This window comes from Lissotriton vulgaris, chromosome 1_1 (assembly GCF_964263255.1).
Source record: "Lissotriton vulgaris chromosome 1_1, aLisVul1.2, whole genome shotgun sequence".
NCBI classification, from domain to species: Eukaryota; Metazoa; Chordata; class Amphibia; order Caudata; family Salamandridae; genus Lissotriton; species Lissotriton vulgaris.
Genome location: NC_141685.1, coordinates 1,929,221,379 through 1,929,237,585, shown reverse-complemented (window position 1 = coordinate 1,929,237,585; position 16,207 = coordinate 1,929,221,379).

Genomic DNA, 16,207 nt, shown 5'->3' with positions numbered 1-16,207 from the left:
GGTATGTAGTGCGCTTTACAAATGATTGATTAGAGTGGAGTGGATTCGGGTGGGCCAGATTGTTATGGATTGGAGTGGGGCAGATTGCTTTGGATTGGAGTGGGGCTGATTGGAGTGAGGGAGATGGTTTTGGTTTGGAGCGAGGCTGATTGGAATGGGGCACATTGTTTTGGATTGGAGTGGGGTGGATTTGATTATAGTGGAGTGGGGTATCTTGGATTGGGTTGAATTGGGGTGGATTGGATTGGTGTGGGGTCGATTGGATTAGAGTAGCTCAGATTGTGGTGCATCAGACTGGGGTGAATTGCGATGGAATGGTAGGACTGCGGTGGGAGGAGCTGCATTTAAGTGGGGCAAATTGGTGAGAGATGGATTGGAGTGGGGCATATTGGTGTGGGGAAGATTTGAGTGGGGATGATTTTTGTGAATTGGAGTGGGGCAGATTGGAAAGGGACAGACTGGAGTTAGGCAGATTGTTTTGGATTGGGATGGGGTGGATTAGAGTGAATCAGACTGTTTTGGATTAGAGAGTGTTGGATTTGAGTGGGGCAGACTGGAGTGGGGCCGATTGGAGTGCGCAAGATTGTTTTGGATTGGAGTGGGGGCGATTGGAGTGGGATGGACTGGAGTGGTACAGGTTGTTTTGGAGTGGAACACATTGGAGTGGGACAGATTGTTTTGGATTGGAGTGGGGCAGATTGGAGGGGCCACATTGTTTTGGTTTGGAGTGGGATAAATTGTTTTGGACTGGACTGGGGCAGATTGTTTTGGATTGGAGTGGGGCTCATTTTTTGGTTTGGAGTGGGGCAGATTGAATTACAGAAGATTGCAGAGGGCAAACTGTTTTGGATTGGGGTGGGGCAGGTTGTTTTGGAGTAGGTCAAATTGTTTTGGAATGGAGTGGGGCAGAACGTTTTGGAGTGGGCCATATTGTTTTTGATTGGAGTTGGGCAGATTTTTTTGGAGTGGACTGGGATGAACTGGAGTAGGGGCAGATTAGAGTGGGGCAGATAGGAAGTGGGTGGGCTGGATTGGAGTGTGTGGAATGGGGTGGATTGGATTAAATAGAGTGGATTGGTGTGGAGTGAGGTGGGGGAGATTTGCGAAATTTGGGGGGCGTCAGATTGGAGAGGGGGTATTGGGGTGTACTGCACGATTATGTATTAAAGCCTAATTTTTTATGTTAAACATAAGAAAGAAACAATGTCTCTTTGCAATAAAATAATCATTTCTAGACCTGTGATCGCATTCAAAAACAAAAGAAAACATGAGTACAAAGTGAGAAAAGATGACTTGGCAAAATTAAAGAAAGTTAACTGTAGAAAATAACAGCCTGATTCATCATAGTGCCGTTTTGCGAGTTTGAAATAGCGAATCATAAGGAATCGCTATTCCAGACTCGCAAAACGGCATTCATGTAGGAATCGCAAAAACAAAAGCGATTCCTACATATTCCTTATTTGGGATTAGCAAATTGCTAATCGCAAATAAGGAATAACTCCCCATTCATTCCTATGGGCAAAAAGGCCCATAGAAATGAATGGGGAGTATTCCTTATTTGCGATTAGCAATTTGCTAATCGCAAATAAGATTGCGATTTGAAGGGTGCCAGGGGTGTCCAAAGGACACCCTGTAGCACCCCTTAAAAGTAAATAGGAACAGGTGTTGCGCACACACATGTCCAAAGGACATGTGTGTGTGCAACATCCAACTTAGAAAAATGCTTTTAAAAGCATTTTTCTAAGTTTTCGCTATTTACCACGAGGTTTGACCTCGCGGTAAATAGCGTGCCGAAATTGCGAATTCGCAATTTTAAAATGGATGATGAATTGCATTTAAGGAATCTCAAATTGAGATTCCTTAAATGTAATTCATCGCAAAATAGCGAAATCGCTATTACCGATTTTTGCATTTGGGATAATGAATCCCAAATGCAAAAATAGAGCTCGCAAAGGGCCAGATTCTCAGAATCTGGCCCTTTGCGAGCCCATTTCGGCTTGATGAATCAGGCTGTAAATCTTTTTAATTTTGTTTGTACTGCTGGGCATTTTTTTTGCCAGGATCAGGCTATCTGTTTGCAGGGCACTAAAAGTTAAACAGAACATAATAGAACCTCAATCGCTTCTATACCAGTGGACTGGCACTGATTAAGTTGAATCAATCAGGTCTTGGTCCTTGCTCCACTGAAAGGAACGGAAGTGATGTTAGGCCTGCCTTGACGCTTTTCGAGGCTGTAAAGAAGAGTGTTATACAAGCAAGCAAATGGTAAATAACGGGCTCGCTTCAAGCATTTTTGTATGCAAGTGTGTCTCGCAAGAGAGAAGAGAGACGCATGTGGTAGAGCATGCTTTCGCAGGCTTACGCCTACCAAGAGTGGGGTTGTGGGGGAATGTTTTTTTCCTGTACGGCCGGCATGCTTTAAAATAGTTTTTCTTCAACTTGGACAGTTATTCAAGGAAAGCAAGTGCTTGCCAGTAGTATAGAAAAAAACGCACATGCTTCTGTCAGTGGTAAAAATATGGGAACCATGAATGTCCTGTACCTGTAAGGGAGCCTTTTGCTTGTTTGTGTTTTACAGTTCGGCACTGAAATATTGAGCAGTCACTAATTTAATTCTGAAGTTGCAAGAAAAGGGTGTGAAGTAGACAGGCTATAACTGCCTGTGATTTATTTAGCATCCAAGGTTAAAGCTCCTGGTTCTCTATTTTTCATATTTCATTGGCGAATGATAAGTAGGTTCCATCTAAGATTTTGTTACCAGATTAAGACTACAATTTACTCGGGATTACATTACAGCCTATTAAGCGTTTGGTCTGACCTAATGAGTTGCCAGGCAAAGGCTTGTGTTGAAGTGAAATGAAATGAAAAAACGAATTAATAGAGCACAAACAATTACCCGAAGGTGTCTAGGCGCTAGCTCATCGAGCAACTACGCCGTTTAGTCTGACTAGACAGGTCAAAGTTTGAACAGCCAGGTTGTTCTGATTATAAGGGACGAGTTTAATATACAGGCACTCACAATGAACGGCAATGGATTTTTTTTTTTTTTTTTTTTTGCATTCGCCATTCCACTTTTTGTCTGACTGACCCACGTAGTTATTTGAATAGCAACAAAGTGCACTTAAATACCAGTAGATGGTTTCTTTTCTTCATTGGATTTGCTCGCCATTCCTTACATTCTAAGGAGAGCATTTGCAATGTTACAAGCAGACGCGCCGAGTTCTGCAGATTCGTTCAACTTTCACACCAGCTTTGTTCTTGTTTTCTTTTAACAGCCTTGAAGAAACTCAAGGGCAGCTAGCTGGCTGATTCACTCCTAATCATGTAATACTGGCTATTCACCAATGAACTATGAAAAGGGACCCTGAACAGTAAACTTGGATATGCGTTGAATGGTTACTTTGTGATGACTACAAGAGTGCATCACAAAAGATATCTTGGAAAGAGATAGAGAACGGAAACAGATATTGAAAACTGTTAGTCACGACAACATTTAATTATTAGACGGTCTAATTGAAACCAAGGAAATTCAGATATACCTCTAAAATCCAGATAGTACTTAAAACTGAATGCCACATCCCTTTCTCTGACTATCCTTGGAATCCATACTAATATTATAAAGAGAGAGCCCAAATCTTTGAGGCGGGTAAGCTCCGGAACTACAGCGCCAATCACAACACCCAATACAGCATTGGAAAGGTGAGTATAAGCAGATGGACATAGGCTATACACCAGCCCAATATATACATTACAAGTGAAAAAGACCGTTTTGGGACGAAGTAGTCCGTTGTGGGTGTGGGCGTTCTGCTGTAAAGCAATGCTTGCGAAAAGAATTCTGTGTGATAATAGCGTTCTGACACGTCTTGAAGTGGGCGTGTCGTTTAGCATTGTTGTGGGAGTGTGCCTTCAGAGACGCCAGAAGCATTGCGGAGAGGGGGAATAGCGTTCTTGGAGTTGTGGCGTTTGGCAGTGAAGCTATGTAGGGCATCTAAGTGCACCAAGCAAGTCTTTGGGGAGTGAGTGAACCTACTAAGGCACACGCCCTCAGTGTGCATGCCAGGACTGATCAAGGGCGTTGGCAGGAGTGGACACACACATTTGCATTCTGCGGAAAGGACAACAAGCCGCAGAGCACACGCTCACCTTCTGCGCAACAAAAAGACGGGTTCTGAGCAGCCGCACAGGCAAATCGCATGAAACAATAAATGTACTATGCCATGAACTTTTAACAGGGGCGTCGGCAGGAGCGGACACACACGTTCGCATTCTGTGGAAAGGACAACAAACCGCATACAATAAATGTACTATGCCATGAACTTTTAAAAAAACCTTGCCTTGCCTATTCTACCATTTAAGACATTCTTTTTCGTACCCCGACAACGTCGAGACGGGCTGCTAGTAGATTGATAAAATGACATTTAATCAGAGGAAGGGAGGAGGAATTGGTATCCAGTCAGTTCCCCAGGGTAGATATGCTTATCACAAAGGACTGGGACACTTGTAACTATGTTACAAAAAGGTTCTCTAGATAACTCTCATTAACGCTATGTATTGTGCTGTGTGGTTTATATTTGTTCTCCGCCCCACATAGACGTTATGGCATTTATCATTGGGTGATCTAGTGTGCTGCATGCCAACCTCAAGCCTGAGGTAACCTCTGGAGTAGCATAGCAGTGTCCAGAGAATTGTGTGGGTATCACCAAAAAGAAGGGTTATTTATTAAAAGACAAACTCACATTTCTCACTCGCCTTAATTGCGGGTGAGAAACATGGAGCAGAAAGAACCCTTTCTTCGACAAAGGCCAACTGTACTACTGTAAAGGTAACGTTGTATATCCCCTTAATTCCAGCCTGGGACGACGAAGTCCGAACCCCCCGAAGATTCAGAAACTCTCTTCGAGTAAGGTAAAGACGTCGCAAACTAATGTGCCTGTTTGTACACCATTTTACTGATTAAATCCGAAGGGTTCATATCGGCAGAGCGAGTTGAATGTCACCTCATTCATTAATCGTTTCAGGTCTATTCTGGTGGGGCTAATCCATGCTCTTTGACTTTATCTTTTAACTTTAATTATGAATTACGAACAGTGCCATAATCCAAGAGTAAGAATGAAAGCAGAGCTAACTTCGACTGAGTGAGTGCTGTGTTTCCCTGAATTCTTTGAGTACGGTGATCACAATTGCTATACCCTTGTAGTTGACAAAATAAGAACAGTACTCACATTGCATGTAGAGTTAACACCACCGTGCAAGGTAGACTAATATGTGCCAAGTGTTATATATCTTAAATTCTTAAGTATGATTCGCCAATAAATCCAACATTAATGCTGAAATTGTGATGAACAAGTATTACAGATAAAATTGTCTTTGTAATTAACTTGATAAATATTTTACCACCAAATGATGTGAGTTTTGATAATGCTGACATGTCGAGGCACACCTAGCAACTTTGATAAATTGTAAAATTTCTATCCTAGGTAAATTGAACCTTACCACAAAACTATGGTGGGTTAAATCACAACCCCTCAATACACTACACAAAAGGTGTAAGTATAGTTTTTAACCTGTTTTGTCCTGATGAATGCTCTACAGACCCGGCTGGGCGACAAAGAGCAGAAACATGTTGACTGTTTGTTTGAAGTGATATACGAGGATCCAGTTGCTTGGTCCGAGAGTATACCCATATACATTTTTTAACAACAAACCACATCCATTTATTAAAGTAGTTGTTCGGATTGTGAGTTTGTCTTTTAATAAATAACCCTTCTTTTTGGTGATACCCACACAATTCTCTGGACACTGCTATGCTACTCCAGAGGTTACCTCAGGCTTGAGGTTGGCATGCAGCACACTAGATCTCCCAATGATAAATGCCATAACGTCTATGTCCTTTGGACATGTGTGTGCGCAACACCTGTTCCTATTTAGTTTAAGGGGTGCTACAGGGTGTCCTTTGGACACCCCTGGCACCCTTTAAATCGCAATCTTATTTGCGATTAGCAAATTGCTAATCGCAAATAAGGAATAACTCCCCATTCATTCCTATGGGCCTTTAGGCCCATAGGAATGAATGGGGAGTTATTCCTTATTTGCGATTAGCAATTTGCCTTTAGGCCCATAGGAATGAATGGGGAGTTATTCCTTATTTGCGATTAGCAATTTGCTAATCGCAAATAAGGAATGTGTAGGAATCACAATTTATTTAGCGATTCCTACATGAATCCTGTTTTGCAAGTCCTTAATAGCGATTCCTTAATAATCGCTATTAAGGACTCGCAAAACGGCACTATGATGAATCTAGCTGAAAGTGCTTGAACTCTCTACTTAAAACATGTTAGGTTGGCTTATACCCAGTTGATATATTTTGTTTACTTGCCCCAAGTAAAGTAGCCCTACATGTACCCAGCGCCTTTAAATTATATGCTACTAGTGGGTATTGATCGCCCATGGAGGACCGCCAACACGAAGCACCAGCTTGCCTATTAATGGCACCTGGCCTGTTCCTCACGCCATTCTGACCACCGCCCGCAATACTTGCCTTGCTCCCTGCGACCCTCTCCAACATGAGCAGGACTCTTGGCACAAAATCTTGAGAAAGTAAAACTTCAGCTGGACTAATCTGGGACTCTATTTGACCTGCGCTCAATCATGTCTCTCTGGAACTTTTGACTTTGACCTGATCCAAAGCGACAAGATAGTCACGTTTGGCACTTTATGCATTTAGTCACTATATCACAGCTTATTTTTTTAATTCCTAACTCCAGTTCCACTGATTGGATGTTTTCCATTTTGGTATTATGTTTTCATTACATTTTCCTCCATTATTCTAACCTGGTGGGGTGTTTTCACTGTTTAACTCTTTGAAGTGTTGCACGAATATTTTATGGATTGCCTCTAAGTTTAGGTGGATTGCTTGGTACCAAGCTATCAGAAGGTTAGAAGACAATAATTTGGGGTTTGCTTTTGTCTTTCCCTGACTAGGATTGTGGTTGTTGCTTGACCAGGGCTCACACTCCAGTCAACCAGTAACCCAGGGGTGGATGAATTATGTGAAATCCTACGATTGACTAGGGCATCTAGATTGCCTGGCTTCCAGAACTTTTCAGCCCACATAAAAGCCCCTGCCCAAGGGGTGAGTATTGGATCCAACGCAATACGGGTTCAGAGAGGGACACAGTACTTAGTCCGCTCCTTTCAAATCCACAGAGGAAATTAGGGCTGTACTTGACCAGGGAAGCAAAGCCGCAATGATTATGCTGGACCTGTCAGCGGCCATTGACATGGTCCATCATGACTTGTTGATGGACCCGTTGTAGGAATGTGGAGTCCAAGGGAAAGCATGGGGACTCCTGAAGTCCTTCCTCTCAGACAGAATGCAAACAGTATCACTCTGCACATTCTGTTCTAAACCCTTCTCACTGCCCTGTGGAGTTCAGCAGGGTTCTTCTCTTAACCCCACGCTTTTTAATGTTTATGTGTCCTCGCTGACCCACCTGATCAAATCCTTTGGATTTGCTCTGACATCGTATGCAGACGACACTCAGATTGTGGTGTCCCTGCTACAAGGGCAAGAGAAGGGGACTGCAAAATGGTTTCACGACTGCATGGAAGCAGTGGGCAAATGGATGTGCCAAATTTGTTAAAAACACAATTCTGGTAAGATAGAAGTCATTCTGTTTGGCAATGACCCAAAATTCTGGACCCCAAGTTGGTGGCCAGATTCGTTGGGTGTGCTTCTGAACCCTACTAGGAAAGTAAAAAACTTGGGAGTGCTGATTGATGACAAACTCAATTTTGAGTACGAAGGTAATTCAGTTGTCTTGTCTACTACATATGCTCTTAGAACATGCAAGAAAATCTTACAGTTTCTACCCAAGGAAAATCAACGTACTGTAGTGACTGCATTAATTATGTTGAGGCTGGACTATTGTAACAGCCTTTACCCTAACATTCAGGAGCGACTACTGCATAGACTCCAACTTCTACAGAACTCTGCGCCAGAATGCTCACAGGGACAGCTAAATTTGCCTCTGTCTCCCGTGATATCAGAAGACTCCACTGGTTACCAGTCAAAAAACGGGTGCAGTTCAAATCACTCTGGTCCGTTCACCACATCATCTTATTCCACATCAAGCAAATGGTCCCATTCCAACCCCCCTCGCAAGATCCCACGAAATGGACTGGAAATATAACTCAGATCCCCCTAGCTGACCTGGAAGAAAACATGAGTATCCTCGTGCGAATCTAGTGGGGTGCGGTAGTGGGCTTCAGATGAAGATATGTTTTCAATTTTTTCTTGAAAGTCACTGGATCCTGGATAGTGCGCAGAGCCAGTGGAAGAGCATTCCGAGCAATAGTTGCCTTCCCTGAAAAGGACCCACCACCCATCCTCTGCTGCTTAAAATGTGGAACTCGAGCAAGGAATTGAGATGCGGAAAGCAAAGATCGCACAGGGGCATAGAAAGAAACCCGCCTCTGCAGATAAAGAGGACCACATCCATGGGCCATAATCAATAGTTTGAATTTCACTCTAGCTGCTAAAGGCAACCAGTGATACGGGCGCAGCTGGTTATGGACACTGTCCCTGGCTGACAGACCCACCAACAATCTGGCTGCGGTATTCTGGACCACCTGTAGCTTCTTCAATAGATTGCCCAGGATGCCAGCAAAGAGGGCATTGGCATAATCCAGCTGAGACATAATCAGCGCGCACGTAATCGTTTGTCTCACCACAGCTAGTAGAAGAAGAATAAAGCTTCTAAACGATTTAAGCAGGCTGAAGCAGCCACTGGCCAGCTTCTTAACGTGTACCATAAAGGAGAGCTCTTCATCAAACCAGACCCCAAGATTTTTTGCCTGTTTCCCCGTGGAGGTCGGATATGGGTAGTCAGGAGGCCAAAGCTGCTCTCTGAAGTTCGAAGGAAAGGTGCCAAATAACTAAATCTCCAATTTCCCTTCATTGCAATTGAGCTGTGCATCCGCCATACAGTTAAAAACTGAGGCTAGGCAATGTTGGGCCTGAGATACTTTAATCCCAGGTGAAAAGCAACTGGGTGTCGTCCGCATACGCTATCACCTTAGCCCCAACTCCTCTGCTAAATATACCAGAGGAGTCATATAGATGTTAAATAGGAGGGGGCCAAGGGCAGACCCCTGCAGGATACCCATTGAAACCACCTGAGGGGAGGAGGAAAAAGGTGGATCCAGATCTGCTCAATCCGACCTTCCAAAAGGGAGCGGAGCCATTCCCACACAGTGCCTGTCAACCCAATCCTGGCCAGACAAGACAAAAGCAATGGATGCGGGATCGTATCGAACGCGGCCTAGAGGTTGAGCAAAATAAGCGCCACACTCCCGCCCGCGTCCAGACAGGCCTCTAGCACTTACACCAGCACAGTTTCAGTGCTATGTGACGAGCGGAACCCAGACTGCGCTGGATGTAGAAGCGCCTCCTTTTCCACAAAGGTCAGTCAGCTGTTTATTTACAACCTTTTCACATACATTTTCTAATGCAGGGAGAAGAGAGATGGGCCGATAGTTCCCTGGGCAAAGGGGATCTAATGAGGAGGAGGAGAGGCCGTATCTTAGCCTCCTTCCAGGACAGGGGGACCACCGCTTCCTGAAGGGAAAGATTGATAATGACAGTCACTTCTACATTAACAACCTCAGCGCCCGCTGCCAACGTCCTGGCGGGGCACGGGTTGGACACAGAGCCTGATTTTAAAGCTTTAAGAATTTTAAGAAATTCTTGCGGTACCACTGGCTTAAATTCCGACAATCGGCATCCAGTGCCTACTGGGGTGCACACCCGGGCATCCTCTGTGTAGACAGTCTGAGGAATAAAGGTTGCTTGAATCCCTGAAATCTTATCTCTAAAAGATCGAGAAAGAGTGTTACATCATGAGGGTGAGGATGGCATTGCACTGACTTGAACCCCAGGAGACATGAAACTCTGGACGATCGCATACATTTCCCTAGCGTTATTGTTGGCAGCTTCATTACGGGTTGAAAAGAATTGCCCTTTGGCCAACTTAATGGATGCATAGTATACATTCTGCTTCTCTCTAAGCTTACTCTTGTCCACTGGGCAATATCCACCCCTCCTTGAGGATTTTACAATCATGTTTCAGGCCCTTAAGCACAGAGTTGAACCAGGGAATGGACGTTGATTCTCTAGCCAATCTGTTCGAACAAGGAGGGGCCACTGTCGCCTCTGCCGACAAGACCCAGCTAGAGAACGGCGGGACCTGGGCATCAATATCTCCTACCAATCTTGGTTTGGAGGCTTCCAACACTGTGTTAAATGCAGATGATTTATAGCTTGGATATTCAGAGGGCTCAGGAGGGTTCAGCACTGGCCACTTCCCAGGAAAAATAGGTTATATAATGATCCGACCAGATAACCGGATTGGGCCCCCTTACTTGAATCAGAAAATTAGTGCAGATGGGATCAGATGGGATCAAGAACATGTGTAGCATGATGTCCAGCCCGATGTGTAGAAAGGTGGACATGTTGATTAAGCTGGGCAAGATGCAGCCCATCAAGCAAATCCTGAGTGTCCTTATTATCTGTCAGGTCCAGATGTATATTTAAATCACCCAGGGTCAGGAAATGAGAAAATCTGACCACCCTAGTAACGATGGCGTCACCCCAATCTTGGAGAAACAGCTCGCTGAGCCCGGGGACCTATACATCAATGAACCTCTGAGGGTGAAATGCACCGACAACTGGATACTAAAATCTAGGGCTTCACAGCTACCCCAGGGAGAAGCCTCTACTCTCTGCAGCTCCCACTTTTCATGATATATGATCGCAACTCCCCCCCACGCCTCACCGGCCCATCAACTCTGGAGATTTTATAACCTGAGGGTATTGCTAAGGTAACAATCGGATCGGAGGCGGAATCAAGCCAGGTTTCTGTCAAGAATAATAGACCCAGTGAGCGATCCTCTAAAAAATCAAAAACTTCCGCACAGTGTTTTCCGCACATTAATAGACGCTGACCTAATCAAAAGAGCCGGTGACTGTTGTTCCAGTATAATGCCAGTCTCATTCGAGTCAACCTGACCTGACATCAGCTGGAGCCCGCAGATATGGCAGACATGATTAAACATTTAGCTAAAATCCCAGCGCTCCCCCTGGCAATAATGGATTAGGGCAAGGGAGTGCAGAGGAGAAGCCGAGTACCTGCTTCCAGATCCGGCGACCTCACGAGCAGCGTGTCTTGCGCTGGTCGCTTCTGGGAGGCGGACAAGCGCAGATGGGCTAGCCTTAGGCGTGCTTTCGCGGGCCGGCGCGCCCCATTGCGCGCCCGAAAAGCGCGCATGGAAATAGCCTATGGTGCTGGAGGAACTAGTCTGCCAACTCTGCAAAATGGCGGTTCCTCTCAGCACCAGGGAGAAGCAGGAAGAGCTCTGTCAGGTAGGGAAGCGCAAAGAGCAAATATGTATAAAATGTTATAGTGCAAGTATGCAGGCTTGATTTAAAACCACAATACCAAGAATAGTCACAGTGTCAAGCGGCAAATAGAGAGCGTAACTGAGGCACACCTACCCCCTAGACACTCACCCACGAAAAGCACGCATGGAAATAGCCTCTGGTGCCGAAGGAACTAGACCGCCAACTCTGCAAGATGGCGGTTCCTCTCGGCAACAGAGAGAAGAAGGAAGAGCTCTGTCAGGTAGGGAAGCGCAAAGAGTGTATCTTTACGTTATATTTGCTTCTCTTTATGTTTGAATTCTACACGTCACAAATCATTATGTTCTACTACGGTCACTTCTTTGTTTGATTTCTTCTTTGATACATGTTGTAAAGCGCTCTGATACCCTCGGGTCCAGTTTAATGACAATGGGATACCTCACTGAGATTGATGTTGCCCCATACCAAGCTTGATCATCCATTCATTCATAGACATGACAACTGACTAAAGTAGATTATATCTCTCTGAAAATGGTGTATTTTACTTCAACAGGTCCACCTAATGCAGAACAACATAGCCATCAGCAGATGCCAAAAATTCCTGGCTGACCATTGACAACCGTGACAAGGTCACAGGTGGTTAAGAAACGGGTGGCCCTGCAAGCATTAATACTGCAGTGCCTGGGAACAGCAGGCAGGCATAAGAGGGCAGCAATAGCTCAAGAACAGCATTACTGACATTTACACCAGAAGCTGTACTGTTGTTGGTTTTGTTGATGTTCAGAGGGAACATGGGTGTTATTAAGGTATTCCTTTTTTTAATCTCCTCTTATATAGAACTAGCAGCCCGTCCCGACGTTGTCTGGGGATGCCGATGTTCAGTGTTGCCTTTACTTTTTGTTTGCGTAGTAATGTGTGTTTAATTCATCCGCAGGTTTTCATTGAGCCACACCTAATTTTGTTTTGCTGTCCTTGTTGAGAGTGTTCCCCCTGTGTGCAAATGTTGTTGTTTCCCAAATGTTGTAATTTGCGCCGCAAGTGCAGCAAGTGTTACAGTGGTCGCTCAGATGTTTTTGCCTCAAATTGCTTGTTTGTGTTTGTGAAAGAAGCTTTCCTTGTTTACGTTTTCGATCCCTTTACTGATGTCTTTTTTTTTGTTTTTATCGACGCAAGTACTATCAGTGTTCCACTGATAATGCAGAGTGTTTGAAATTCGGAAGTGTTTGTGTAAGTTTTAAATTTTGTCCGCAGCATACGTAATTATTCGGAGCCTTTTGAGTAAAGTCTTGTTCATGTTCCGTCGATTGGCTTTCTTGTCTAAGAAATGGGCGCCTCTTTTGTTTACGTTCCTCCCCCTGTGACAGCGTTGTTGTTTGTCAAATGGTTAAACATTTGTTATATTTTTGTATCGCAACTCTCGTGTGTGTGTTAATCGTTGTGTGTCGTGATTGGTGGGCTATGCGAAGCAACGCGAATGATAGGCGGCCCTTTTTGTAAGCCTGCCCCCTGTGGCACTGTATTATTATGGAAGCGCTCCCCTTTTTGGATGTCATCCCACGAAGGAGTTAATGTTTGAAGGGTAACGCCGACGATTGCGCGAATGTCGAGGCGAGTGATAGGCGGCCCTTTGCAAATGCGCGGGATGCACAGTTAAGTGTGTGCCTTGCACAGTGAAATCATTGAACTCGCATTTGCGCTATGCACATTAAAGTGTGTGGTGAAGTGTGTGCCTTGCACAGTGAAATCAGTGAAATCGTTTGGCATATGTTTATTGTTTGTACTTTGGGCCATGCCCCTGTAAACGCCCACATCTTTTGTTTGACACGCCCCTCTTAACGCCCACATCTTTTCTTTGACACGCCCACGCTAACGCCCACAAGGGACTACTTTCCCACTTTTGGCGTTTTTGCTTTTTTAATGTATATGGGGTCCACATCTATAGCCTATGTCCTTCTGCTACATCTCCCCTTTCAAATGGTGTATTGGGTGTAGTGATTGGTGCAGTACTTTTTGAGTTTACCTGGCTCAAAGGTTTGTGTTCTCTCTTTATAATAGTAGTATAGATAAGCAGTAAACTGTCAATTTAGTTATTTTTTGTAGATCTGCATTCGTTCCTCACAAATATTTCTTATAAAATGTTCGCTTCTAAAATGAACATTTGCCTAGCCAACATGTGCCTCACTGTAGCCAAATAGGACGTTGTTTATTACACTTATCACTTTGGTGAGACATTCTATACTATCTTACCTGATTAAATACTTCATACTTGTATGCATCAACCAGCGTTCTTGTGACACATGTCTGTTAGAGGGGTTCTGGCCAGCCAACTCAAACTGGGAGGTTCCTGTTCTAACAGGGGTAGTGCTGGTTGGTCTTTTCTGTAGTGCCAAACTGATAAAAAAGGAGGTACTGGAAAATGGCCCAGATGTGTCAATGCTGATGGTATTCCCCTGCTCCACCCCCTAGGCTGTAAATTCTCAAGCAAACGCAATGGCTCTACCAACAGTCTGTTTCATTTTTATTATAAATATGTTTTCAAGTGCATTTTTATTAAAAGCCATTCCGCTCTGTCTTTAATATATCTGAAGGCCCGAGTAACAGATGCTTTGTGGAGTAATGGTCCATAAGCAAACATCACATTTATGCGTTCCCTATTCGATTACGACAAGAGATGTTTATGTGGTTGTAACAATTGTGCCTGCTACAAATGCAAGCTCCCAACAGAAAATAAAACCTTATTTTTGAAAACGTGGCTTTGAGTATCCTTCTTTTGCAGGTTACATTTTCGGATATGTATTTATGACAGATATCTCTATATGTTTTTTGCTGTCCTTTTTCGATTTCATACTGACGAGTAACATTGCAGCCACTTACCCACAGCAGGGACATTAATGTTAGATAAAAGTTGCAGGTGTAGACACTGTGCAAATGTAAAAGGCTTGTTAACTTAGTACAAAACGCCAGCTTCATCGGAGATGTGGACATTCTCTCCATTTCTCCACCGTACACGTGACTGTACCAGGGCATTGAAATCATCAAAATGGCAGAACTACTTCATGAGTGGCATTTCTTGTCCTTCCTACACATGGTTGTGAATTAACTAACGTATCCTAATGTTGACATCTGATTGACTTAAAAGCCTAGGGAATAAACAGCCAGCAACTGGTTGGGGATTTTACGTCAATTTGATTTAATGTGAGTGTTGGACTTGGCCCTTTTTGCAGGGTTAATTACAAACTTTTTGCTTCTTCCTCCTATTTTTTCCTGACCTGTGGTTCCTATAGGTCTTTTGGCACTTTACAACTGCTAATCAGTGCTAAAGTGTATATGCTCTCTGTGTAAATTGTTGTTGCGATTGGTGCACCCTGATTGGCATATTTGATTTACTGGTAAGTCCCTAGTAAAGTGCACCGAAGTGTGCCAGGGCCTGTAAATCAAATGCTACTAGTGGACCTGCAGCACTGATTGTGTCACCCACATGAGTAGCTCTTGAAAGGTAGCTCAGACCTGCCATGTCGACTTGGCAATTGCACCCACTTGCCAGGCCCTAACCTTCCCTTTTTCTACATGTAAGGCACCCCTATGGTAGGCCCAAGGTACCCCCTTGCGAAGGGTGCAGTGTATGTGAAAGGTAAGACATGTACTGGTGTGTGTGTGACATGTCCTGATAGTGAAATACTGCCACATTTGCGTATCACTATTGAAATGCTAGTTTGCCCCATATGATAGAATGGGAGTTTATTTATAACATCTTATCAATATAACTTCTCATTGGAACAAGATACAGAAATAAAGTGTAGGCTCTCTGAACTCAGAATTTAATAATACATCTTTTAGTAAAGATGTTTTTTTAAACTGTGTGTTTGAAAATGTAACTTTTAGAAAGTAGTAATTTTCTTATTTAACCATTTTGTGTGCTGCTACCTGTTTGTGTATTGACTGTTTTGGAGTGACGGGGGCTGGGGAGCTGCATTCTCTCAGACAGCTACCGGGGATGGAGGGGTTTGATGTTTGTTCTGCTTTTCCTGAATAAGTAAGGGCTGGGCTGAATAGGCCTGGTCTGTATTTAGAGTGGTGGGAGGAGATTTCCCTTGCACCTGAATAGGGCCTATCTGCTTAAAACAATGCTTCCTCCACCTCCTGCCGGGCAGCTGTATAAGAGGGCAGAACTGGTTTGGACTGGGATCAGAGACCCGTGCACAAAGAGAACAAAGACATTTTAGGTTATAAGTATTAGACCTAAAACCCCTGAACTGTGGCCTACTTCTGGAATCAAGAGGGACCTTTGCCAAGGAGAAGAGTTGGATAAACTGAGGAGAAGTGCTGCCCCTTTGCTGTGTGTCTGGGGTTGGCCTGCAGTAGCTGTTTCTGCCAAGAAAAGGAAAAGGACTTTGCTGTGTGCTCTGTCCCCTGCTTGAAGAAGATCTCCAAGGGCTTGAGTAGAGCTTGCCTCCTGTTCTGACGTCTCAGGGACACAAATGTGTCACACCCAGCTTCCCGGAGTTTCTTGCTGGGAGTTCTGACCTGTCAGGAGATGCCTGTGACTGTCTTGAGCCTCTGCAGGTTGTTTTTACTGTTAGAGCTGGAAATTCAACGCAACTACAAGATAATCGACACATCGCCCTTCTTGCTGCAGGTTTTCCCGACACAGCACTGTGATGCGAGAAGAGTTTCAATGCATCGCAGTGCAGCTGCCGAAATGGACACAGGGCCTGTCGCTACTGCAAGAACTAACGCATCGAGTGGTCGTGGCTAAAGAAACTGGCCCAACTCTGCTTGACACTGCAG